Source organism: Apodemus sylvaticus, chromosome 2 (assembly GCF_947179515.1).
Source record: "Apodemus sylvaticus chromosome 2, mApoSyl1.1, whole genome shotgun sequence".
In the NCBI taxonomy this organism is placed as follows: Eukaryota; Metazoa; Chordata; class Mammalia; order Rodentia; family Muridae; genus Apodemus; species Apodemus sylvaticus.
In genome coordinates this window covers 100,346,140-100,373,614 of record NC_067473.1, presented here as the reverse complement: position 1 = coordinate 100,373,614, position 27,475 = coordinate 100,346,140, and the positions used below count along the sequence as shown (strand labels likewise).

Sequence of the window (27,475 nt, the reverse complement as noted above, 5' to 3'; positions counted from 1 at the left end):
AGAGGGCATCAGACCCTATTACAGATGGTTGTGAGCCACTATGTGGTTGCTGGGAGTTGAACTCATGACGTTTGGAAGAGCAGTTGGTGCTCTCAACCGCTGAGCCATCTCTCTAGCCATGATATGAATTATTACTCAGTCTTTTAAGATGGGGTTTGTTCACTGGGGTGTACCTCAGTGGGAGAGTGCCTTTAGGTTTGATCTCACATAAATCCCAGTATGCTGATCCAGGCCTGTAATTCCAGCACTCAGGAGGTATTGGCAGGAGGATCAGAAGTTTAAGGTCACCCTTGGCCCTCCTAGGCTTTGTCGGACCTTGTCTCACACAAAATAAAACAACAACAAACCAAAACAACACCATCTGTAAGGAACTATATTTGACAACCCATGTGGAATAACTTTAAATGAATATACAGATTGTTTTTGTCATGACTAGGAAAATACACCACTCTGGGTATTTCAAACAATGTCCTTGTGGGACCTGCTTTGTAGGTGACAAAGAGCAGAGAACCCATCGTTAGGCTGAAGGGACCCAGAACTGAGCAATGTCAGGGTTGAAAGAAGTCTCGTGGCCTAGAAACGATCCATTTGGTGCGCACAAGAATGGCAGCTACTGGAAAGTTCCTGCCCCAGGCAGAGCGGGTGAGCACATATCCTGCCCTAAATATCTACTCTTTAAACTTGCCGGTGCCCCCAGTCTAGTGGGATAGAGGGAAGCCAGCTTGACAGGGACCGGGGCAGGGAATGAAACCGGAAGTAGATGGAAAATGACTGCCGCAAGGCACGATCTCAACTATGTAAAAATGATACATACCAAATGATGTTAAAAATGGTCTTTGGTGATGGATTGATAGCTAACTCTTATTTTCCTTTTTTTCTTTAAAGAAAGAGGTCAGGAATTAAGGATCACCTACACAAGAGATAGAAGAGAGAATCTCAGGTGTGGAAGATACCTTAGAAGATGTTGACACAACTGTCAAAGAAAATTCAAAACATAAAGAATTCTTAATCCAAAACATCCAGGAAATCCAGGACAAAATGGTGACATTTTAGATAATCTCTCTCACCTGAGAGACTCTGGCCTCAGAACTTGGTGTCACTGAAGGCTGTGGCCAGAAGGGGGCGCTCCAGCCCAGCACGTCAAGGCCTCCCCACCAGGCAGAGGCTGGGATTCCTGTGGCCACAGCAGAGTGGGTTATTTGGGAGATTGGGCTTTATCAGTCATTGTCCCTAAAAGCTTATTATCTCTGTTTTCATTTCAACAGTCCTTCCTCTTTGGGAAAGTTATTGTAATGGTTCCTCAGAAAGCTAAGCTGAGCATCACGGGAACTCACGGTTTCTTCCGGTCCTGTTGGAGTGTTTGGTACACCCTCACTGCTTGATCAGAAAACCACACTCTACTGCTTCTGCGTGGCCTAAAGGAACTTGTGCTGAGGTGCTTCAGGATCCTAGTGCTGGATACTATGTGCCCCATAAAACCCACTGTGGTGTCCCCCAGTAAATCCCTTAGGTCTCTCAGTATGGTTGCATTTCTAGTATTTCTCCATCATCTAACTCTGTCTGGGACAAGAGCCCGGGCACCGGCTAACCAGCAAAACTACATGTGTGGCTGTTTATGAAGTGGCCAGGACATTTTTCTAGCATGGAAAATGGGTTCTTTTGAGTGTTTGCTACATCAACTCGCTGCCAAGTCCTTAACTTTGTTCTCTTAAGTGCACGAAGCCACCATGGCTGACTGTGCTGTCTGGGTTGGGGTGCAGTTCTGCCTGTCTGAAGCCCCTGCTCCCACGAGTCCTTTAGGCAGATGGTTTTCCTATGGACATCTACTGACAGGTTACCATAGGTCAGAGGAGGTTGTTTTAGGGAACATGAAAGTTTTCCTGGGAGAAAATGGGCCAAACTCAGACACTGGACATTTTAAAGCTACACCAGGGTTCAAATCTGAGCTCAACAGCAGCCCTAGGGAGAGCACCCTGGGCTGCCACTAAGGTCCTCACAGTGAGTGCTGCTAACCAGCTGCCCGTGCAGAAACTGGGTAAAGAGCAGCATCCTGAACTCCCCCCCCCCCCAGGCTGTGTACCCCTCACAGGTTGGTCTCTTTGTGTGTGTGGCTGGTGTGGGAGGGATTGTTGGAAAATCCAAGGGAGGTTGAGGAAGACTGAAGAATAATCTTAGGCAACTCTCCACAGCTTGGTTTCCCCAAGTACTCCCACATCCATATTCCTCATTAGAGAGTGTCTGCCTGAATTTCTGTGTTTCCCCCTAAAAACTGTTTCTGCTGTTTGTTGTTAAACTTCTGTTTCAGAAAATGAATTAAAACCATGCACAGGAGAATATTGTTTTTTTTTTTCCCTGAAATACAAAAAGTGTGTGTAATCAAAACAGAATTTTAAATAACATTCAGTTAGGAAGCGTGGAAAGATACTTGCTAAGGGCAGAGAGAGGCTAACTGTGAAGCTGAGGAGTCTCTCTCTTCTTCTCAGTTCCAAGGCCCTGAGTTTGACCCACAGCAAAAACAAACAAATGAAAACTTCAATAAAAAACAAACCCCAAACTCTCAAACCAAGCCAAAATAAAGGCATGCCTGTAGCCTGGACTCATTAGGTGTGAGGACTACCTCTGAGCAAGTTTTATCCCTGGCTGACACTGTTGGCTGAGGCTGTCCCTGGGAATTCTTGGGAACTGGCAGAATTGGGTTTTGCATTCTCTTGCTAATGCCCAAACATCAATTCCTAAGAACAAAATTCTTGTTTTATTTTAAAATACATTCTCATTGAGTTTACATACAGTAAAACTCACGGAATACATGCTTATTCTTAAAACATGTTGCTGTATAATGTGTATGCATGTAAAGTTCCATATTTAATGTTCAAAAGTTTCAAGAAAGGAGTCTTTTTTTCTGAATAATCTTGGTTGTGTTTCTGCTTGCATGGATATACATCATTTAATGATTATAAATTGCATTCACGGGAAGTCTTTTATAGGCACCCACAAGATCATTTCTAATCCTCAGTCTGTATCTAAGTATAAATAATGGCAAAGGAGAAATTATCCAAAACAGTTACTTAAACACGGGGTTGCATTCTAGAATACATTTTTTCCTGAATAATTTTCTACACTTAAAATAATTATCTCTTTTATAGTTGTAATTTTATCAGTAAGGATAATTCTAAGTGAATTCCAAAAGTTATTTTTGTTGTTGTTGCTGTGTTTTTGAGACAGGGTTTTGATTCGTAGACAAGACTTCTGGTTCTGGAGCTCTGATGTTGATGATTTTAGGAGAGACCTTCTGCTGCCTAAGGACAGCTCACACTGCCCCTTCTTTTAAAACCCAGTCACTTCTTGGACACACTGATTATTAGTTTTGATCTGGCTTTAAGAAGTTCTCCATTAGAGCTAAAATGCTTCATTAAAAGTGTCTTAGCCTGGGGAATGGGGTAATAGAGAGGGTTACTTTCCATGGCTACACATTGTACTACTAAAATATTTTGCTCCAGAAAAATCACATGAAGAAATTTCCAGCAGACAGATCAGTAAAAAGAACATGTATTCATTTGTAGTTTCTTTTCTTTAGCATATTCTTAATTACTCAAGGGTGCAAGTAGACACATGTATGGTATGTGGGAGTTAGAGAGAACTGGCTTAATCAAAACATTCACCTATCCCAGACATACCCTCGCTAATTTATCCTAGACAGCTGTGTAAGCACAGCACGTTCTCACCATGGCTTAACCTGTTTTTATAGAGTACACATGGCTTGACAATGAAGCCTAATTGGTAACTCTGTTTGCTGGAGGCAGAGATTTTTACCTTTGAGGTCATTTAATCCCAGTTGTTAGCCTGTGTATTTGGTTAAATAGCAGCTTTCTACTTCAGGGGCTGGAGCAGAGGAGGCTCTCCAAGCAGAGAGATGATCCCCAAAGAGCCTGGCATGGGAGCCATTGGCTTCTTCTCTGTTAGAGAAAAAGGCAGAGGCTGCTGTCATGCTTCCAGGGTGATTGGTGGCAAGTTGTTCTACTTCTTCTGGATATTTCTTGTTAGAAAACAGTATTCAGCATCCGGAAATTATTAGCAAATATTAATTGTATGAAGTACCGACTTTCATTGTACTATTTTTGTACATGTGTGTAACAAGGTTGGATTGTAGTCCCTGGTGTCTTGTCCTTGTGTGTAACAAGGTTGGATCGCAGTCCCTGGTTTCTTGTCCTGGTCCCCTTCTCTGCCCTCCTGCTGGCTCTGTACCCTTTCTCTTCCCAAATGTTCCTCGTTCTACATTCATACCTTAAAAAATCTAGATTCCACATATGAAAGAAAAGTGCTATCTGTCCTAATATGGCTTATTTTGCTTAACACAATGATTTCCAGTTTTGCTCGTTTTTCTAGAAATAACACAATTTAGCTCTTTATGGCGCTGTAAAATTCCATTGGAAGGGCAAGTGAGATGGCTCACTGGGCTAAGGTGCTGGGGATGAAGCCCGATGATCTGCATTGCATCCTGGGACCCATGTAATAGAGGGAGAGAATCAACCCCTGGAAGTTGTGCTCTGACCTCCACAGAGATCACACACACACACACACACACACACACACACACACACACACACACATCTCACACACATACTGTAATGAAAAAAATTATTGGGAATATATATATGCATATATATATGCTGTATTTCACTGTCTGTTCATCTATTGATGGGCATCTGAGCTGGTCCACAGCTTGACCACTATGAACACTGATGCAATAAACAATCATTTTGAAGGAAGACATCCTACCACTTGCTTTTAATGCAACATATGCTCAACATTTTGTCTGAGTGCTGTGTCTAATCCTTATTTCTTTTTTTTTCTAATCCTTATTTCTAAACACATGTGTTTTATACAAGGCTGACTGTAATAGAACTCAGCACTATGCATATCTCAGGAGTATGCAGCTGTCCATGTCGTTATATAGGCCTTCCTTTATAAGGAAGTTTCCTTTCACATGATGGTAAATTAATTAATCAAGATAATTTTCCATGTTTCCTTGGCCATTTCTCCTATTGTTGGCCCCTTAGCATCTTACTGATGTTTGCTATTTTATTTTGTTATTGTTACTTTTTGTGATGTTGGGGATTGGGCCTGGAATCTGGAGAATGCCAGACAAGAGTTCAGCCATGAAGCCACATCCCCTGAGTTTTATTATTCACTGTTTAGTTTTCTTGAACTTACTGAGTTAAAGAGGATGAAACATTAGTAACTTTTGGTATGTGTTAAACTAAATTTCCTTTCAAAACATTATGCTGATTTATAGCACCAATGTTAAATGTTTCATAAGTTATTTTCCAATCATGTGAAGATTATTTTGCAGTTTATTTTTACACATCTGTATTTCAAAAAAAAAAAAAAAAAAAAAAAAAAAAAAAAAAAAGAAAGAACAGAAGCAGGACCCGGAGGAATTTGCATGTGTGTTGATGTTTACTGTGAACGCTGAGTTCCAGGTACTGAATACTACAGATGTTTTCTTATCGAGAATTGCAAAAAAGACCAATTTAGCTCCAGGACCCATGTGTGGATCTAGTTCCTACCTGAAAGTGTGATTCTGTAAGGCTTCTTTTCCATCTGTGAAGTAGAAACCTTGACTTTCTGTTTCTGTGACTGCAGGTGTCTATACGAAGGGAGTCCAGGGAAGCTGTTCCCGTTGCCCTGATTACAGAGGCCTAAGTAAACAGAGACTCAACATGGAGTCTGTAAGGAAAGCAGATGGTGGCCCATCACACATACACCATGGTGGAAAGGCCCACCATGTTGGCTCTCAAAAAATGAATCCTCACCATTGCTGTGTATACATTTTAATACACTGCAAAGAGCTGTGTGTGTGTGTGTGTGTGTGTGTGTGTGACTATTGATATTGTGCAAAATGTAGGCAGGTACTTTTAGATGAAGAACATGATCCCAGTATCACACTGGGGAGGAACCAGAGCTCGGTACAAGTGTCCTCAAATCCAGTCTTTTTTTTTTTTTTTTAAAGCTTAATTTCCACCACATGATTATTTCAAAATTGAAGGGCCCATATCAGTATCTATAGTACAGACAAAGAAAAATGGACCATTTGCTTTGGCAATTTTATCTGGTTGTTGACAGTCAAACCAGACTACTGGGACATTTTTAGACTTACCAAGTGTTTCCTAACAATTCCTTTATTTAAGTTATCAGGACTATCACCTATTCTTGTTCTAGAGAAATCTGGGAATCTAGGTGTGATTTGCTTCAGCTGTTCCTCATGGTCTGTGGGGGTCAGGAGCACTGAGGGGTCATGCATGGGTCAAGCTACATCATGGACCCTGGCCGTTTGCCATTTTAGTTGCTTTTTGTCAGTCTCTTTCTTAGAGATGTACTTCTCTAAGTGAGTTTTCATTTGGTAAAACTTAAAAATATCAGCTTCCAAGGGAATATTGCATTGCCCCTTTTCATGTTAAGGTGGTCGCTCCCACATTATTATGCTCAAAGAAAGACCCATGAAAATTCTTCACATTGCCATGTAGAGACAACAGCTTGCTAGACAGTGAGAGAGATCTTCACCGTCACCCAATCCAATCAGTCCCCTTGTGTTACAGATGGAAACTGGGGCCTACTGAGTTGCTCAAGATGGGGGAACTAAGTAGAGTCAACCAAGGACTCCAGTTTTTCTCTGTGACAGAACTGTAGCCATTTTATGCCTGTTATGATGCTCAAAGTGTGAGTGAAAACAGACCCAGCAAGTGTCAGTCAGGACTGGGAGCTCCTTGTAAACACGGAGCCTGTTGCAGTTAATAAACTCGTAAACACACACAGAGGCATGGATATGGAGAAGAAGGCTTACTTAACAGTTCATGGAATAGTCTTAATCCACTAGCTTTTTAAAAATAGTGCTTTGTTGTGAGTTATGAATTATCAAAGGAAAAAGTCATTGATGAAAGGAAGCTATGTATGCTGCTTTTATTTTATTTTAGTCACGATCCTTAAAATTGCTCTTTTTAACTCCAAGTACTCATTCCTTAAGTAAGGCAACAAATGGGGAATTTTCTGAGGTTACTCAGCAAACTCTGGACATTTTCTCATTTCTGCACTGAGGTTTTTGTGATGTGTGTGCAGGTGCATGTGAGTATATGTACATGTATGTGTCTCTCTGTGTGTAGGTGCATGTGAGTGTATGTGCGTGTGTGTGTGTGTGTGTGTGTGTGTGTTTGCAGGTGCATGTGAGTGTATGTGCATGTGTGTGTGTTTGCAGGTGCATGTGAGTGTATGTGCATGTGTGTGTGTATGCAGGTGCATGTGAGTATATGTGCATGTATGTGTCTCTCTGTGTGTATGTGCATGTGAGTGTATGTGCATGTATGTGTGTATGCAGGTGCATGTGAGTGTATGTGCATGTATGTGTGTATGCAGGTGCATGTGAGTGTATGTGCATGTATGTGTGTGTGGATGCCAGAGGACAACTTTGGGTGTTGTTCATAAAAGTGCCATCACCTTTATGTTTTTGAGACAAGTCCTTTCATGGACTCACCAAGAAAGACAGCTTGGACGGCTAGCGAGTCCCAGGAATCTAGCCTTTCCAGTCTTGGGATTACAAGTGTGTGTCACTGTTTCTGGCTATTTTTACATGGGATCTGGGGATGAACATACAAGGCAAACACTCTTCTTACTGAGCTATATTCCAAGCTCTGAATTGAGAATAAAAACAATTATTGAGAATAAAAACAATGTATATGTGTGTATCTGTGCATTTATGCCACATATGTTTGGATTCCTGTAGAGGCACCAAGAGGGAGTCAGATCCTGTAGAAAGTTACAGGTTATTGGGTCCCACCAGATGTGGGTTCTGGAATCTTAACCTGGCTCTTGTGCAGGAGCAGCAAGTGCTTTCAGGCTCTGAGCCACCCTCTGGCCCTGGAATTGAGATTTTTTTAAATTTCATCTTTTTTTATGTGGGTGCTGGGGATTTGAACTCAGGTCCTCATGCTTGCCCAACAAGTGCTTTGCTCACTGAGCCCTCTCCCCAGCCTCTTGATTTCTTTCTTTCCTTTGTGTGTGTGTGTGTGTGTGTGTGTGTGCTAAAGAAATTGAGTTTGCAGATATTTAAAAACTGTACACAGTAAGTCTGGAATGGTCAGGTTTTGATAGAGAAAGATGATCTAATGGCACGACTTAAGCTAAACTTTGAAAAGTCTTCCAACTTGAGTGGCAGATCCTCGTAAGAGGGAAGGCAGTACAACCCGGCCTTTGCGTCACTGGTGAGATGCTACAGCCTGGACTGTTGCTTATGTTCTGGTGTAAAGACACAGAAGAGTGAGTCTCTACTCTGAGCTTTGGAGTTTGTTTAGCAGTGTTCACATATATTGATAACATTAAGAATACAGACCTGGAAAACGGCTTAGTGGGTGAAGGCACTAGCCACCAAACCTGACAACCTGAACCCAAGCCCCAGAACTTACATGGGAGAACTGATTCCTCCCAAGTAGCCCTTTTACCTTCGTATGTCTGCCATGGTACACTTGGGGCTGTGCGTGTGCGTGCGTGTGTGTGTGTGTGTGTGTGTGTGTGTGTGTATGCACACAAATGAATAATATAAAAAATAGCAAAACCATTTACCTTCCCTCAACTCTTCCCTGGGTGCTGCTGTCACTATAGTGATAATCACATCCAGAAGTGTGCTTTGTTATTATCTTAAGAAATTACAAGTGGGGAAAATGAAGTCTAGGTAAAGGTAGCAGTAACTAGGGTCATAATCAGGTTCTCTAGCTTTACAGTTTGTCATTTTCCTTTTTTTTTTTTTTGGTTTTTCCGAGACAGGGTTTCTCTGTGTAGTCCTGGCTGTCCTGGAACTCACTCTGTACACCAGGCTGGCCTCAAACTCAGAAATCCACTTGCCTCTGCCTCCCAAGTGCTGGGATTAAAGGCGTGCGCCGCCACCACCCGGCCAGTTTGTCATTTTCACACTGTACTTTTGTTAGTATACTGAAGACATGATAAGATGTTTTCCTGCCTTTATTGACAAATCATTCCTAGGCCTGTTCTTTTCCCTGGGCTGTGGAGCAGGGAGCGGGGAACCCTAAGGGCCCTCAGTTTTGGCCAATGGCTGTTCCCTCTTTAATTTAATTTCCCATTCTTTCTGCTTAATCAGCAAATAGGGACTACACATGAGCCAGGATATTAACGGTTCCTCCTTCTGACTTTGCCTTGTTTTCTCCCTTGGTACTGAGGTTCAAGATAGGGGAGAGAAAAATGGGAATCTTAGGTTGAGTGACTCCACATCTGGATGGCCTGCATGCCAACGGCGATGGGCTTATTCCTTGTTGCTCATCTAGCCTATGTCCGGCACCTTCATGCCAGCCGGGCAGTGAGAAAAGTCTGTTTTCATTTCTTCTTTTGCGAAGTCCATCTGCACTGCACAGGTGCAGGGCTGGGCTCTTAAAATAGAAACTGTTCTGTGTGATATGGCAGAGTGGAAACCCCCGGCTTCATTACCTCATGTTCAGAGTAACGAAATGGTGACCTGTCCCTTCCCTGTGGCATTTTCCTGGCTTCTGTGAGACCTTTCGTTTCTCAGTTGGCTTCTCTAGTTTCTCTGTTTGTAACAGGACTTGATCGTGGTGGTGTTAAGGTCCTTCCTGCCTTTGATTTCCTGTGCCTGAGTTTCTGATTAGGACTCTGTTTTGGGATTTTCTTCATCTTGTTTGATTCTCCCAGACATGCTGTTCTGGCATGGATAGCTGGGGATAATGATGGGTTTGATATTTAAAATTTCCTGTCTCACCATTTTGACACGATGTTTAACCTGTTGTAGTCACTCTAAAATGATTAGATACACCCAAAAGCTTGATTAAGAGCTTTTGTGTATATTTTGAATCACAGAAAATGAGAGATGATTCAATTTAAAATTTGGGATGGGCCTTTCCATGACAAGTATTCTTACTTTTTGGCTTAAATAGTAAAGGTTCTTCTTAGGACCTTAACAATCCTCTTAGGAGCTTAATAATCTCTCTTAACTTGAGAGGTTATACTGTAAAGCATTGGTATTTATTAAAATTTACTAATTTCTACAACTCCAAGAAAAAGGTATTATTATCAATTTAAGAAGAATACATTGAGGGTCAGACCCTCCTAACAATGCCATGTGGAAATTAAACTAAATTAAATTAAATTAAAAAGAGAAGTCATAGCACTATTCAACAAGAGTCTGGCTAAGACTCAAAACAATCACTCAGGGTCAAATGGTTGGCTCTGTTTCCTCTGCTGTGAGCACCAGCTTGTGGGTTGGCTATGAGCCTAGAAAATGTTTAAGATGAGCCCTCTGATCTCAACTGAGTTAGCAATTTTATTTATGTGTTAGTTTGTTGTTACTGTTATGGTGATCAAATTCAAGACCTTGGATATGCCAGCAAGTTCTCTGCTACTGGGCTACACTTCAACCCATTATCAAACAAGCTAGCAGTGTTTTCATGAGACCCAATGAATACAGGTGAAACAATCACAACATAGATTGTTAGGAAACGGGCAGTTGATTGGATTGGATCAAACATACCCCAGGGAGAGCAGGTGGATTCTCACAATGATGGAGACTGTGGAGAGCCAGCACAGCTGATGAGTGTAGGAAAAAGTCAAGACCACAGATATGATCTGTAAGGACAGAGAGAAGACCACGTCAGCCAGGAATGAGAACAATGCACAGCGTTCAGACTCCAAAGTTCAAGGGAGAAGCAAGGGCTGGGTGCACAGAGCCGAACATGAAGTGAGTTTGTGGCGGATCCAGGGGCTATGCATGGAGCATGCATGAAAATATCAGAAAAGAACATATTGTGAGCACTGAAATAATGGATGTTAGGGTTAGAGATTCACAGGGGGATTTAAAAGGCTTTTTCTTTAATAATTGACATAGATACCTTTTAAAAAATATTGAATTACGACTGTGTTGAATAATCGAGCGGTCCCCACCTGAGGACTCCATCCATCTCTGGGGCAGAACTTCCTTTCTGGTTTGTGTCTTAGCCTTGGGTGGATGGTTTTCTTAAAGAGCATGGGATGTAACACACACAGTGGGCACTGGGACTCTCCTGTTTGTCCTGCTGTGTCTCTGCCTTCCCATATTCTCTCATAACCTAGTATTGAGTCCAAAGGAAGGGGAGGTTCTGGAAGCTCTGATGTCAGGCCTCAGGGATTTGTCCTACTGTTCATTTGGAAAACTACCCAGTTCTTCTAAGAACTAATAGAAGTACAAATCCTTAAAAAAAAAAAAGGAAAAAAGTAAAAGGAGCATGGTAAGTAATTGTCAGCTTACCAAGTAGACAACAGGGCAGGGGATTTACATCGCCTTTTTGAATCATGTGTGTGTGTGTGTGTGTGTGTGTGTGTGTGCATGCACATGTGTGCATGTGTGTTTTATGTGTATAATTTGTGTGTTTGGATGTGAGTTAAGACATGCTGCTTTGTGTGGACGTCAGAGGCACCGGTCCTCACTTTCCCTTCATTTGAGAGAGGGTCTCATGTTTGCCGTTGCATACTCCAGGCTGGTTGCCTGCGTACTTACTTCCAGGGATTGTTTCATTCCCTCCTCCCGTGTCCCTGTAGGCTTGCTGCAGTGAGAGATGTGTCCTGCTGTGGCTGGTTCTTTATGGGGATCTGAACTCAGGTCCTCGTGCTTGGATTCATGCAAGTGCTGTAACTGCTGGGGCGTCTCCCCATCCAGACATCTTTCTTGGCTGATGGGCTTTACTCTCAAAAGAACATCTTGTAAACCAAAAGCTTTGGTTCTTCAGCAATGCGTAGATTCCATGTAGCACTTTACACTGTAGCCAGCAGTGCTTCCTGTTCTGGGACTTGAACTGGGTTCTTGCCGAGGAGAGGAACCTGAGACCACACAACACAACTGTGACATTTGTGATTCAAGTCACACTAATAGCTGGAAGTTTTACCTAAGCCAACCCAGGAAAACTTGCCCAATGCAACCATCCCCTAAATCCACGAGTATTAACACCAGTGAGTGTAGTAGTGACCAAATTCCTGCCTGAATTAGAAGTTAAACAGGGCGGCTGACATGCTCTGGCCTTTCTGTTACTGAGGGGACACTCATCTCTCATGCTACTGGACAGCTAGCATGGGTCTCCTGGCCTAAGTTAGGCTAAGAGTATAGAGAAAGAGCAGAATGGAAAGTCCTGAGACCTGGTTTCTAATTTTGTTTTAATGTTAGCTACTAACAAGGTGGAGTAAGTCCACTGCTGTAAGGCATGCACACCTGGCCTCCAGCCTTTAGACTCTTTCTCATGTCTGCAAAACAGTTTTAACTGGAGTGAAAAGTGATCAATTTTTTAAAACATAAATCTGAAATGATTACAGATCATTTTTATGTATGTATATACATTGCAGTAAAAGTTGAAAAGTCTTTTAAAACGTTTTATTCTTATTAAATGACGTTTGAGAAATTTGTCTGGACACACACACACACACACACACACACACACACATCTCTCCCACTTGTAAAACTCCAGTAATTCTAAAGCAATCAGAGTGATTAAGCCATTCTTTCCCTGCCAACTTAATGAACTCTTACACGGGAGCAAATCACTCAACCCCAGTGTAGACTCACTCTCTGACACTAACAGCACATCCACGTGTGCTCAGAGGTGGTGAGTGTGGCCATGGTACTGGGTGGAGGATGGTTGCTGGTGGAATAGGACTAGATTATCCAGAGTCAAGAGATGTGAAACATGATTTCTAGCTGTCGGGCTCCATAAGGTGGAGTCTGCTGTCCTGACAGGAAGTGTTTCTGGAGCTTCGGGCAACAATGCAGAAATATGACACAAAGAAAAATACACACAGAGTGGATTGCCTGTGCAGCAGGACTCTTCAGGAGCTGGTGATATTGATCCAGGCAATTGCTTGTGTGCACAGAAGGCCTGACGGCATAGGGCAGTGTGAGAAGTGACTTCCGCTTGAGCAAGTCTCTAGACAGCTCTTCTTCTTCACCTGTAAACAGAAGGTGACAATGTCACACTCTGTCAGTCAGTGTGTCCAGAAAACAAACACACTCATGCTCACAGAAAAACAACCCTACAAACAGGGACAAACATACTCTTTTGCTAACAACAACTCATTTGCCCATCTATTCATTTATTCAACAGATGCTTGTCTGACCAAGGTGCTATGTTTGTAAAAAGTCCCATAACAGTGATAAAATTAAGTAAGGTCCAAGGTTTGAAAACTCCTGGTTCTGGTTTCCAATGAGTGGTGGTAAATTATGAACTGAGGCATGGAAATCAAGAATGGCTTTCTCTAAGTTCTCTATGATTACAATCATTAAATGCTCTGGCACACACTTTTCAAGAGGACAGTGTTAGTTTCTGCCTATTGGACAATAGATTCTGTCCCTTCAGAGTTTATGAAATATAAAAGTTTACTCTGTAAAATTTATTGTAGTTATGCACATTATTGTTTTGTGGTACTGGGGATTAAATTTGGGGCCTTATACATGTTAGGCAAGCACTCTGCCATGGAGCTATATCCCCAGCTATGGAAGTCTTTTTGAGACAGGACTTCACCCAGGCTAGCTTCAAGTTTGCACCACAGCCTTGGCAAGTCTTCAACATGAACTCCTCCTGCCTCAGCTTCTTAAGTAGCTGAGATTTTGAGGTTGTGCTACCAGACCCAGGAACTTGCACAAGTCAAAATACACGTGTGATAGGTGGTATTTAATGAATTCTGTGATGTGGAAAATCAAAGAGGGTGAGCATGGAGTGGAGAGTGATTTCCATTGCAGATATGATGGAATTTCTTCAGGTCAGATGGAAGTAGAGCCAAGACATGTCCGAAGAGAAACAGCTCATAGGAGTTTCCAGGTTAACAGATCTGATAGTGTTACAGTGAAGCCATTTATATCTCAGTATTTTGGACATTACATTAATCTGGGAAGCAAACTCAATTCCTCTGTTGAAGAGCAAACAGTCTGTGCTTCAAATGTTGAGCCATTTCTCTAGCCCATTACATGTATCTGGTATCTCACAACAAGGATGATAATGTTCTTTACTATGGCTGTACCAAGCAGGTCAGTGAAACAAATGTTAGGAATTTGTTTAATATCACTTAACATCTATTGCAACAAGGTATAGGACTGGAAAAGAGAAAGGCTTTCCTTTTTCTTCTGTGATAAGAAAAAGGGCTCACTGTATTTCTGAACATCAGTGTGTTAAAAAGCTACAGTGAGATTGAGAGTGGAGAGAGCCAGTAGGAGACCAGCCAGCAGTCTGGACAAAGAATGTATTTTTGTTTGTTTGTACTTATGCTAGGGTAGCAGCAGTGGGGACCGTGTGCTGCCATTTGTCACATATGCCTACTTTGTTTCTAGGACTTTGATCCTTTTTTGGTAGTTATCCTTAGAAGATCCTGTCTGTATCTTTAACATTTATAATCCTAAAGGATGCCTGGAATAGAGGGTATATGTAAGTCAAAAGCAAGGCATGGTGGGCTGTGAAGCATGACATCTCCTAGCCTTTTGGCTGCAGTTGGTTCTATTTTTATTGCCATAATCTAGGGGAATCTTTCCATATTTCTGTGAGCTGCTTTGGTTAGTATCACCATTGGAGTTTCCAAAAGCATATCATTTAACAATGGATCCTGGAATATGGAGAGGCAGACCGGGTGACAAACATAGCAACACACAACCTCATTTCTAGACACACACAGCCAAGTTCATCTTCAGTCATTGCAACCTCCCAATGTTTTCCTTTTTTTTTTTAATTAATGATTTTCTTCTCTATCTTTCCTCTATTTTTTTAAAAAATCTTTTCTACATAGTTGTTTAATTTTAATTGGGCATATTATGGAATTAAAGCACAAACATTAAATTGTTAAATGAAATACTTCATAAATAGTCTTACCCATACCCATGAAGTAGCCTCAATTGCTTCAGAAAGAAAGAAAGAAAGAAGGAAAGAAAGAAAGAAAGAAGAAGAAGGAAAGATTAAAGATGGTGGGACACACGCCTGCAATTCTAGCACTCAGGAGGTTGAGGCAGGAGGATTATGAAATTGAGGACAACTTGCATAGATTGAGAAATCCTGTCTTAATAAACCCAAATAAACAAAAACTAAACCAGAACCCCCAGACATGGATGGGGAAAGGGAGGAGAAGAGGGAGAAGAAAAGGGAGAGGGAGAGGGAGAGGGACAGAGAGAGAGACAAGGAGGGGGAGAGGAGAGGGAGAGGGGGAGGGAGAGGGGGAGGGAGAGGGGGAGGGAGAGGGGGAGGGAGAGGGGGGAGGGAGAGGGGGAGGGAGAGGGGGAGGGAGAGGGAGAGGGGGAGGGAGAGGAAGAGGGGGAGGGAGAGGGTGTCCCATTTAGTGTTTGGATGGTGAACCTCATTCCAGAATTTCCTCATGTCTAGATTACTGTTTTTGGTTGATGACAAAAGAAGTTGTGCAGTGGGAACCCATGTGTAGATACTTATATCTGAGAGAGAACATTGTGGACTGAGTAGGAGTAGGCCAGAAGCCCTCCTCCTCCTCTTCCTCCTTCCCAGGCAGCACATTTAAGACTTTGTGTGGAGACTGAGGCTCCGACTGGAAGGAAGGTGACATGACATGTGGGTCATGCTCCAGCCCCAGGGCAGGGCTTGCCACATCCTCCTGATCCTGGAGTACCTTCCCCAGTTCTTCCTCTGATTTTAATGTGCAAGTCACATCTATAGGACAAAACAATTCAGGGACTCAAAACAATTGAATAGGACAATCAGTTCACTATAGGACAAAACAAGACAAGTGGGGGCAAAAACTTCAATCTCTTATAATTTCTGTGTCAGCTATGTCCTAATTCCCCAAGGCCACGTATATTCTGGTTGTTAGTTTTTGTTTGTTTTTTATATTCTATCTATAATGTTCGTTCATTCCCTTAAAAAAATCCCTGCACCATGAAAGGCCAAAAATATAAAATTCATCATCATTCCCTGACTATGAACTGAAGGTAGGTCTAACTTGATTTGTAAGCCAATGAGTGTTTGTGCTATTTTAGTATCCAGGGTCTCTCTGTCTCTCTCTGTCTCTCTCTGTCTCTCTCTGTCTCTCTCTGTCTCTCTCTCTCTCTCTCTCTCTCTCTCTCTCTCTCTCTCTCTCTCTCTCTCAAGGGTAAAGAGCACAGCCTCAATTCACTATCCTGGTGGGGGGAGGCAGCTGGAAGGTTGGATCTCGTGAAACTCTATGCTTGTGATTAGGAAGTACATTTCTTTTATTCTTCAATATAAAATATTAGTCTTTTGAGATGCACACGTACCTTGCAACATTTCCTAAATTCCTTTATGGTACTGGATGGTGTGGTTGGGGGAATATGTGGATCTGACCTAGCTCTCTAGGCCTGGGATACAGGATTGGCAAACAATATCTTTACCTTGTGCCCCATTTTCTCTAAATTCCCAACTGTGAGATTTTTTTAAATCACCATTTCCTGTTAAATTGGTAATTGTGTTATTGCATATTGAAAGAAACAAATATTTCAGTCTAAACTGCAGGATTCCTTGTGGGATTACTTCAGGGAGCATATTTACTGGGCCCAAGAACCTGTTAATAATTAAAAATATGATGGTGGTACATGGTAAGCACTTGGGAGGTGGAGGCAGAAGGATCACTGCAAATTTGAGGCTACTTTGTTCTTCATAGTGAAGAACAAAGGTCAACCAGGGATATCCAGAAGGAGGCTTTGTCTCAAAAAACAGAAACAAAAACAAAAACAAAAACAAAAACAAAAAACCCAAATAAGCACAGTAGTAGCAACAGCAACAGCCACAAAAATCAAAATTTCAACCAAACAGATGAATAAAAAAGACACTATAAAAGGTGTGAGCATATGTGTTATACCATGTCTTATAATAAGTAGATTATATGTAGTATTTTATTTATTGTTCAGAGTGGCCATGAGGTAGAGATTTTTATAGGTATTGCTTTAATATAGGCAGAGAACTAAAGACAAAGGAAGAGCAAATGAGTTTGTAATTGATGAACTCCCACATGACAGTCCCAGTCAGAGGGCTGAAGCATTGAAGTGATCTGTGAGGATTGTCCTTGGTGCCAGGTAGTTCCAAGCTTTGCTAGCAGTTGGCAGGTGGATGAGGGTATACACTTCCTTTGACCTTCAACACATGTTGTGTGCTTGATTCTTTTGTAGCTTGGTTCTGTAGAACTGTCTATATAACTCACCCATACCCACTTACTCCATGTGGCAACTTCCAGTTGATTGTGTCCACCTTAGACTGGGAGCACCTTGACACTGGAACTTCTTATCATTGACTATATTATTTATAGAACAAAATCCAGAAGCAGGTGCATGGAGAAACCAATGATTGGAATGAAGCCCAACATATATCTATAACCATCTTAAATGGGAGGATTAAGGATTTGAGACCAACCTAGGCTTCATAGTGAGATTCTGCCTCAAGAGCCACCCACAAGATGAACAAATGTGACTATTCACCTATCCAAACACACAATTTCCTTTCCTAGATGCTGGGATTTCTTGGTGAAGGTCAGATGACTTGACTTGAGTAGGAACCAATATCTAGAACGAATATGAAGACAGCCATCTGCATGGATGGAAAAGGGATATAGCAAGAAGAGAATACTTCTGTTGTGGGCTGTGAGGCGTTTACTGCCAACTATCCTGAAATACTGATATAGTCCATCCCTGTATTTTCTAGTTTCTCAGCCTCAAGATGACCAAACTATTTAGCACAACACTTTTTTTGCCACTCTCAGGAACTTCTAGAAGCTGTCTGGGTCCCATGAAACATCTTTTCCACATGTCTTACATTGCATATGGGCCCAGTAACTATAACAGAACTCTTCAAGGACACTGATTATTCCAAGTCGAGTTTTGACAGTGGAAAAGTATTGGAATTGAAGACTAACATGGGGCTTGAGACAGAGTAATATCAAACAAGATGGAGATGGGTATCATTTTCATCCTAGTACTGGATACAGCCTTGGCCAGGTGCTGGGGTGGGGAGCAGGTGGGAGGCTTTGGAAACTTGAAAGGGTGTGGAGTGCACCACCCAGGCTGTCGGAGGAGGATGGGAGCGAAAGCAACAGATGTGCCTAAGGTTCTGTTTTCAGTTCCTCAAAGGGTCTTCTTGATCACAGCAGTGTGACGGTTGCTATGACAATTGCTATCTTGGTCCATGGGACACTCCCTCATAAGGTAGCATTACTTTTTTTAATCTTCTCAGGCCAGTCACCATGAAAATCAATAACCAGTCTGGGATGGGGGGATGGGTAGGGAGATATGAGTGGTACTCTATGCTATACTGAAATGGTGGAAGATGTTGGCTGATAATATTTTTTCCAAACAAATCTAACACTCTCTGTTTCAGAGGTCAATAGAATCTTATTATTATATATCTACACTTAGATCCTTATTGCAATTTAAAAACATACCAGGTAGAAAATACTGGCTTCAAATTTCAATTCTACCTTTTAGTGACCAGATCTTAACATCCAATCTCCTATCAATTAAGTAGTCAGTAATTACTTTTAGACAATTTCTCTGTGTAGCCTAAGCTGGTTTGAGCTCCAGGACTTCCTGCCTCAGTCTTCCTAGTGATGGGATCACAGGAGTGTACAACTATGCAGAGTCTACCATTTCATCCCCTAATCTGTTAAATTAACCATTTGGTTTCTAATTTTTTCCATGAGGATATTCACTGATACTTTGCTTCTGGAATCAACAACTGTACACAAGAGCCAGTGAAGGAACAACATTGTTTTTGAATTGTGCCTCTTGATCAGGCCAAGTTGGACTTAATTGGTTGTATAATCTCAGGCATGGCATTTATTCCCTCTAAATCCTAGCTTCCCTGTCTTTAAGAAATGCAGTAGTACAAGTCGCTTTAGGGGATTCCTGAAGATTCAATGGCATGAGTTGAGACACTGTATCCATTACTGGTAGCAAAGTAGAACTCTGTACTGCCATCTGCAAGATGGCACCTGTGAAGTCATCAGAGGCAGGAAGGTCTCTACATGCATTTCCTATTTGGTCACTAAGGTTTCACTGCTATGGCTTTGGTTGAGGACTGTTTTTGCACTTGAATCCATGGTGGAATCAAAACTTACGTATTTATTATATAGATGGATGATAGACAGTAAAGATACTTATCCATTTGAACTTACAAACCAATGTTCTTTAAAAAGTCTATACAGAGTTTACCATGTGGCAAGCGCTGGAAAAGGCAAGGTCCATTGGGCTTTGTAGCCCTGCCTTAAGCCTCTTTCTCTATTACAGTGGGTCTCAACTTTCTCAATGCTGCAACCCTTTAATACAGTTCCCATGTCGTCGTGACCCTCAACCATAAAATTATTACTAAAGAAGTAATTTTCCTACTGTTATGAAATATATGTACATGTAAACACACACACATATACGTAGCAAAGTAGAATATATAAAATTAGGATATCTGATATGCAATCTGTGTGAAAGGGTAGTTTGACCCCTATAGGGGTCATAACCCATAGGTTGAGAACTACTGCTCTACTCGTTTTATAACACTCATATATGACAACCTTAGCTCTGGCTTCTTCACCTATGAGTCACAGTTAATAACATCTCAGTGTGGAGTATGAGAAATTAAGGTGCCACACAGGGGAATGCTAATGTCAGCTGTCCCCACTTCATTATTCCCTCCTTCCTGTCATTTCCTTTTTGAGGCTATGCAGAGAGCCTCATAGCTTCAGAAAGACAAAAGGCCCATCCAGGTTTGGCAGGTGGAACCTTTCGTGAGATACTCAGTCACACAGGAGAGTCACACACTGCATTAGTCTTGAGACAAGAGTGCAGGCAGATGGAAGGAGAGAAAGGGTAAAAACAAGGAGAGAGAAGCAGGCAGAAGCTGGAGGACGTGGTGTGTCAGCACACAGTGGAAAAGGAGCATTACAATGGGAAAGGGGCAGGGATGTGTTAAGTGTGGGAGAAACTGGTGACACAGGAACACAAGGACTGCGTGTGAGTATCTGCAAGGGATCTTTCAGGGAGGAAAACATCCAGAGGAGTCAAGAGAAGGCACATAGCAGGTGGCAAGGACATTCTCTAGCAAGATCTGTCCGTCCCCACCCATGCTCTCTTAGCTTCATCCTGCCTACAGCCGTGAGTGGCTTACATCAATCCACAGGGTCTTCTCAAACATCCAAAGCTACAACATCTAAGCAATATGTGTTTACTGATGTCATGAACCATTCCCAACATATCTGTGGATCTCTCTGCAGCTATGTCTGCCCACTCCTTTCTCCCTTTCTGTTGTGGTGAGTAGTCTGTGCCTGCTCAAGGGTGACACTTCCTCCTGTGATTACTTACTGTCTCACCTGTCCAGGGACAATGCTCCAGAATGTTCTCCTTTTGTTCTGTGATACATTTCCCATCCCTGCTGGATCCTCACCAGCATTAGCAATACTGCCATTTCCCTGAATTTCACCTATATCCTCTGCAGATACCTCTTTTTTTTCTAGTCTTTCTCTACTTACTGCCTCATTCCTCTCTCCCCATTTTCCACTTCTTCCCACGAAATAGGTTCCCATGCTTTCTGTGTCCAACACTTTTTCTCTCCTTTTCTCTTGAATCCTTTCTGATCACATTTTTGCCTTGCTTTCTATAGAACTTCTCTCACTTAATTCCACAATGCTCCTCAGCCTGCTGAGCCTGTCAGCCCACCTCCACTCCTGTCATTGCCCTCCTGCACAGCTGGAACGTTTATCCTTTGTAACGTTTCACATGGATTGTGCTGGGTTCTAGTGTATTGCCATCCTCCTAGTGTCCCCACCACCTGGTGAATCCTTTCTGCCTTGTTTTCTTGTCACTCTTCATTTTGCCAGCTTGCTAATACTGGTGTGCCTCCTGGATCAGGGCTTAGATTTTTCTGGTCATGTTCTCTAGTTGATCAGGGTGGTATCTCTGTTTCCAGCATTCCCCCTTCCCCGTTTTGTCCTGATTCTGAATGCAGTATCTTACTGTCCTCCTGATGTCTCTGCTTGGTTATCCAACACTTGTATAAGAATTAACATGTGTGAGAAAGGTCTCCTAAGGCCCCAGCGATCAAGACACTGTCTTCTGGCATAAGGATAGTCAATTAGATCAATGGAATGAAATAAAAAAACTTAGGTTTAGACTCAGATTACATGACCAGTAGATTTTCACAAAATATTCTTTTTTTCATTACTGTTTTTTTAAATTTTTAATTTTTTTTTTTTTGAGACAGGGTTTCTCTGTGTAGCCCTGGCCGTCCTGGAACTCACTCTGTAGACCAGGCTGGCCTCAAACTCAGAAAGCCGTCTGCCTCTGCCTTCACAAGTGCTGGGATTAAAGGCGTGCGCCATCACTGCCCGGTTCACAAAATATTCTAAATGAATCTAATGAAGGAGGGGAGTCTTTTTAAGCTCCAAGCCTTAGTTTACAGCATGAACAAAATTAATTCCAGTGAGTGTTGGCTTTTTATTCCAGACTTGAGCCTTCTGTTGACATCCTATTTCTAGTTAAGACATCTGGGTCCTTCTAATTACAAGTTGAAGACTAGCAGTTTACCCTGGAATCTCACAACTCCTCTGTTAGTGTATCCCATTAGCCTGAGTTTCTAAGTAGCACCATGTCTTGCTTGAACTCCTGCTCACATCCATTCTTGAGGATTTATCCTCAGAGTATCCAGAGGAAGCCAGATAATATATGTCAGGTGAAATTTATTCTTTTTTTTTTTCAGCATTTTTTTTCTGTCACCAAGCTTTATTCCTAGCACCTCCATTTCTTAAATTCAAAACTGCCAATCTTCACTTATTTGAAGTGAAATTAATATTTACTTTCTGTGATGCTGGGGAGTCTGCTGACCTGCGTTTCATCCCTGTGGTCCTGAGCAGTGTACCTGTAAGCACAGCGTCACCATAGGCCTTCTGATTGCTATTCATTAACATCTGAGAGAGCAGCTGGTACATTTGGGGCATTATGTACACATTTGCTGAATGAAATAACTGAAATTCAGGTAATTATGCTATCAATTCTCCCCACATTGTCGTATCTAATTGTATTTTATAGGACTGATTCAATTTCCCTGACTATGGCTTGGCTGTTTGATGGATTATAAGAGCAATAATGGCAGGAACTATGCATTGTTTCTCACAGGACGACTTCATATTTTTCGCTGCTGGCAGCATCAGGAAGGGCACATGGGAGTGGCTTACCTTCTCCATCATGTCACTGTATGTCTATGAGGTCCACACTTATTTGAGTCTTAGTGAATTTATGTTCTGGGACAGCAATGTAACTATGGCTTTGCTCTGATCACAATGGCAAGCAAAAGCATTGAGGATAGTTTTCTGTAGAGTAATTGACAAGGATGAGATAGAATGGCTAAAAAAAAAGAATTTATAGAAGCCACAAACTTAGCCTTTCAGTAGTTAGAGAATCCAAGGCAAGTCTTTGCCAGTTTCTCATCTATAGAATGAGGATATTGCCCTCAACTCCTTTCAGCACTGAAGACTGAGCCTATGCATGCTTGGCAAACACTACCGTTGAGATGTGCCTCTAGCCTGGTATTGGATTATTAAATGTTAATTAAATCTAATAAAGTATAGAGTATGATTCAGGTAAACTCTGCTTTAGTTCTCTGTGTAATTAATATCAATCTCCATCCATTAATGTCAAGTAGTTTAGAAACCTTTTGCTAAAACTTGGGATCACTAGCTGGGCATAGACGTGTGTGTATACCTTTACTCCCAGCACTTGGGAGGCAGAAGAAGGCAGATCTCTATGAGTTGAATCAAGCCTGGTTTACAGAGTAAGTTCCCAGGACAGCCAGAGCTTCATAGTAAGACTCTGTCCCCACCCTCCCAAAACCCAAAACAAAAAAACAAAGCAAAGCAAAGCAAAAAGCAAAAGAAAGCAAAGCAAAACACAACAACAATACAACTTGGGATCACTTTTGAGGGCACATTTATAGAAATAGAATGAGACATATATAAAGTTTAAAAATTTCTAGTAGCCCTATAATAAAAAAAAAACCTGTGAAATTAAACTCATTAACATATTGATTTAACCCAATATATATAGAATTACCATCTTGACTTGAATCAAAATGTAAATCATATAATAATATTTATTAATTATATATATAATATATATATTACAAAGTCTTCAAAATTTGGTATTAAAAATTGTAACAAATCCCAGTATGGACTTCCCTCCCGTCACAAAATTACTCAGTAATAAACTGCACTGATATGAGGAGATAGGAGGGCCTGATATATGCATGAGCAGACTGGGGGCCTGGTTGTAAGAAAGAAAGACTCTTGAGTTGACACAAGTGAAGAATTAAGTCTTGGGCTCAGCAATAGTTGCCAAGGCCGTGTGCAAATCACAGATAGGCAAAGAAACACCATCTTGTCTTCCTCCTTCTGCTTTCCATTCCCTCTTGTCCTGCATCTGTCAGCCTTTGCTGCTGCTTTCTCCTCCTCTATCTCCCCTGGCCCCTTTCTCAGTCTGCTTGTAGCGCTCTTCCACCATTCTCCTCTCTACCTTTTCTACAAAATAACTTATTTAACTTGTAAGGTTCTCCAGAAGCAAATTTAAGGAAGCATAGCTAATTCTGGAAACTCTTTTTTAATGAAATGTTTTTATTAATTCTTTGAGAATTTCCTGTATTTAACTGTATTCACCCTCAACTCTGCCTCTAACTCCTCCCAAATCTACCCCTAATCGTTATCCTCAAACTTCATGCCCTATTTTAATTTTTAAAACAATTCATTAACTCCAGTTTCTGCTGTCTGCACATTCCTGGGTGTGACATCAGCCAGAGAAACATGGTTGACCAACCAGAAGCTACACTCTTAAAGAAGCAGAGTCTCCTTTCCCCAGAAACCATCAACTGTCTGTAGTTCCTCATTAGTTGGTGGGGGGGGGGGGTGGCTCACGAACCCTTTCAACTCCAAAATTCTTTCATTTATAGACAATAGGTAAGTAAGTAAGTAAATAAATAAGAGCTAAAAATGGAAAGCTACTGCTCATTTGAAGTTAGAGGATCTCTCTCCAAGACGTAGACATTAGAGTTGGAAGAAACTCTGAGGCTCCAATGCAGCTTTTTTTCTTGCTGACAGGTGCAAAGAGGGAAATCACACACCCAAGGGAACATGTATGTGTGTGTGTGTGTGTGTGTGTGTGACTTGGCAGGAGTGACAGGAGGAGGTTTAGCTCTTGGACTGTTCCAGTCTGTAACACTAAGCTCTGATTTCCCCACTGCTTTCATCTCTGTATAATCTATATACTGCTCATAAGATGTCTAGGCCTAGTTATTAATCAGTAGTTGACATTCCCCTCTGCACCATGTACCCACGAGGATATCACCTGCCTCTTCTCTCCCAAGACTCAGACAAACCCCACAGTGTGCTAAGAGTCTCTCTCTGACATGGAGAGAGGACAACCACCTTGTTAAAGATAAGAAATGCCATGGAAGGGCCTTCCTAGTTTTCCTTGACATATCTCCTTCTCCTCCTCTTCCTCTTCCTCCTCCTCCCCCCATTCTTCTTCCTCTTCCCACTCAGTAGACCAGGATGTCCTAGAATTCAGAGACCTGCCACACATCTGCCTCTTGAGTGCTGGGATTACTGTTCTTTTCTCTCATTTTTCTCTTGTCTTCCATCTTTCATTCTCCTCCCATTCTTTTCTTTCTCTGTCACACCTCTCCTCACCTTTTTCCTACTAAAGAGTCATTGGACTCCATCCTGCACATCAATGAAAGTGTTGTGCTCATTCACTGGCCAGCCTCACTGAGCTTTGGATATGAGGCCCACAGTGTGTCTAACTCTATGCATTTGCTATTCTTTTTAACTCTACATCTTCTTGCCTGCCCAGTGGTTACCATCGTTATATGCATCATACAGATAAGAAATCGAGTCCTATCTGACTGAGGATCGCGCAGCTAGTACACGGCACAGTTGAAGGCTATTTCCACTGTTTATATTTTAGAGCAGAAGGCATGTATGCTACTTACCAAGAGAAGTAGTCTGGATTTCTTGTGTATTTGATCTTTAATTCATATTGACTTGAGCTTTCCAAATTTGAGGGGCTTTAGGGGCCTGTGAATAAACACACCCATCACCTGTGACCAACTCATCAATTTAGAAGGACGTTCCTTGAAAACTAAGCTGTCCTTTTGGCTGTCTGCATTTTACTGGTTTCCTGGTTCTACTCTAACAGGGTGCCACATATTGGGGTCTAAAACATTAGGAAGTTACCTTCTCACAGTTCTGAAGGTCAGAAGTCTTAAGTAAAAAGGTGTTGGTTGGGTTGGTTTCCTCTGGATACTTTGAGGGAGAAACCACTTCGTACCTACCTCTTTCCTTCAGTGGCTTCAGGTAGCCCTCAGTACTCTTTGACTAGCAGCTGTGTCACTTCAGTCTCTCTCCACGATGACATGGTGCATTTCTCTGCATGTCTATTCATTTTTAATCTCTTTCTCTCTGTTAAGATGCCAAACATTGGAATTAGAACTTATTTGGATCCAATATTGTGGAGAGCATTGGCCCATTGGCTGTAAAATTCTTGGCAATTAGGATGTACACACAAGATTTGTCTTTTAATCATGCTTAGTTTATTCAGACAAACATTCTTTATAATATTATGCTAACATAAAAGTAAAATAGATATCACATCAGGCAGTAAGCAGTTGTTTGGGCAAAAAAATGCTGCTGTAGGGGTCCTGTGGGGAATCTCCTTAAGTGAGAATGTTTTGAAAGCTTCTAGGCTGGTATCAACACAAAAGATAGAGAAGCAGTGTTTCATTTCCAAATTTCCAATTTTTGAGTCATTTCTTTGGGCAGTAGCTTTGTGCTATCAGGGCTTGCAGCTTTGGGCTGGTTCACTAGCCCAGCAACACTACCTTAGAGGTAGTTCATTAGTATATCAAGCCTGCCCTGGGTTTAGCTCCTATCTGTGCTGCCTGGTGGCCTGCCAGGGGCTTGCTTCTAAGGCTTAGGTCTTATCAGATCTGCCTGGTGACAGCTCAGCCATGATATTATGTCAAGTCATACAAAATGGCTTTTCATTAGTTACTCAAAATGGTTTTTAAGTTATGTTCCTAACAAATATGGCCTCATCTTTGTTTAACTTCACATTTATTGCATAATTATTGTATAATGCCAAAACTAGACATTTGACATTGGTGCAATATGTGAATATAGTTCAACACCATTTTTATCACATATCCAAATGTGTGTAACCACCACTGAAATCAAGACAGTGATTTCATGACCATGAAGATCCTCCTTGAGACATCCTCTTGATCGTCACATCTGTTTTCTTATCCCTAACATCCCTAGATCCTAGGATCAGTGATCTGTCCTCTTTCTCTCTAATGGCATAATTTCACCAATGTTAAATAAAAAGTATGGTATGTGACATTAGATTATATATATATATTTTCCACAAAGTACAAGGTTGTTCAGAATTATATAAATGTTTAGGGCTGTGTTTTAGGTAAGACTTGAACATACGTATTTTTGAGGAGTATGATTCAGCATTCAACATTTATTTTCTCTTGTTTGGGGTCCTGATGGGTCTGGTTTCAGAATCTCGCCTCTCAGAAGATGCATTTTGTATTCATAGACAGATCAGAGGCACTGTTGATTGATAAATTTGTTTCCCAGAAATAGGTGAACAAGGTCATGTTATTTGAAAAGACATATTAAAAAAAAGCAACTCTAAAGTTTCAAAAAGTGGGTAATTATGTACATTCTCAAGAGGGAGGAAGACAAGTGTTGCCCTCTCCTATGTGGTGACTGTCCTTTCCCAGCATCCCAGTGTGGACTGAGAAAGGGAAGGAGCAGAAAAACTGGACTGCATATCAACTGGGGGAAGGGGGCACTGACTTATTATTGCTGAACCTCCTTCAAAGAAGATGCTTAGTAAACGCATGTTGAGTGGATGAGCCCATGAGGGACAAACGCAGGGGCCTCCAGAAGAGGGGGGAGGGTGAAAGTCACTGGTACACATTCTCTTCCTTCCCTAATATAACTGTTGCTACGTGGGCTCTTCATACCTGCACAAAATTACCATATATTATTTGACCTGTTGATGAAGGTCACTTCTATCTCATTTTATATATGATCATTCCTAATTTGATGGATACAGGAAGAGAACCCAAGGAGGCATCATATGTTTGAATCATGCATTTTGTACTTTGAGCTCTGGAAGGCAGAATAATAGAGGGCTCAGGGCAGCAGGAGATTTGATCCTGGATCCCCTACTTACTGCTTCTCTGGCCTTGACCTATGATTTATTCCTTTTATTTTCTTTTATGTATGTACTGTGTATTAGATAATTATTATGAAGTACAAAGCATATACAGAAAGAACATAGATCCCAGTACCACAATATTAACTTTCACATACCATACTGAGAAACAGAACATTTTCCAAACTCCAGACTTTCCATTTTGCTACCTCAAAACTTATGTCTCTC

The 27,475-nt window shown here is 41.6% G+C and overlaps 1 long non-coding RNA gene across 1 annotated transcript; it reads right to left on the bottom strand.

Moving 5' to 3' along the window:
* Positions 1-754: 754 nt before the first annotated feature.
* On the bottom strand, positions 755-25,328 carry LOC127677184 (uncharacterized). The gene is made up of 6 exons (XR_007976507.1): positions 25,252-25,328; positions 25,008-25,092; positions 12,833-12,981; positions 11,546-11,865; positions 10,544-10,638; positions 755-3,953 (listed from the first exon to the last, which is right to left on the bottom strand). It is a non-coding gene; the product is annotated as an uncharacterized LOC127677184 (long non-coding RNA).
* Between the last annotated feature and the right edge of the window lie 2,147 nt (positions 25,329-27,475).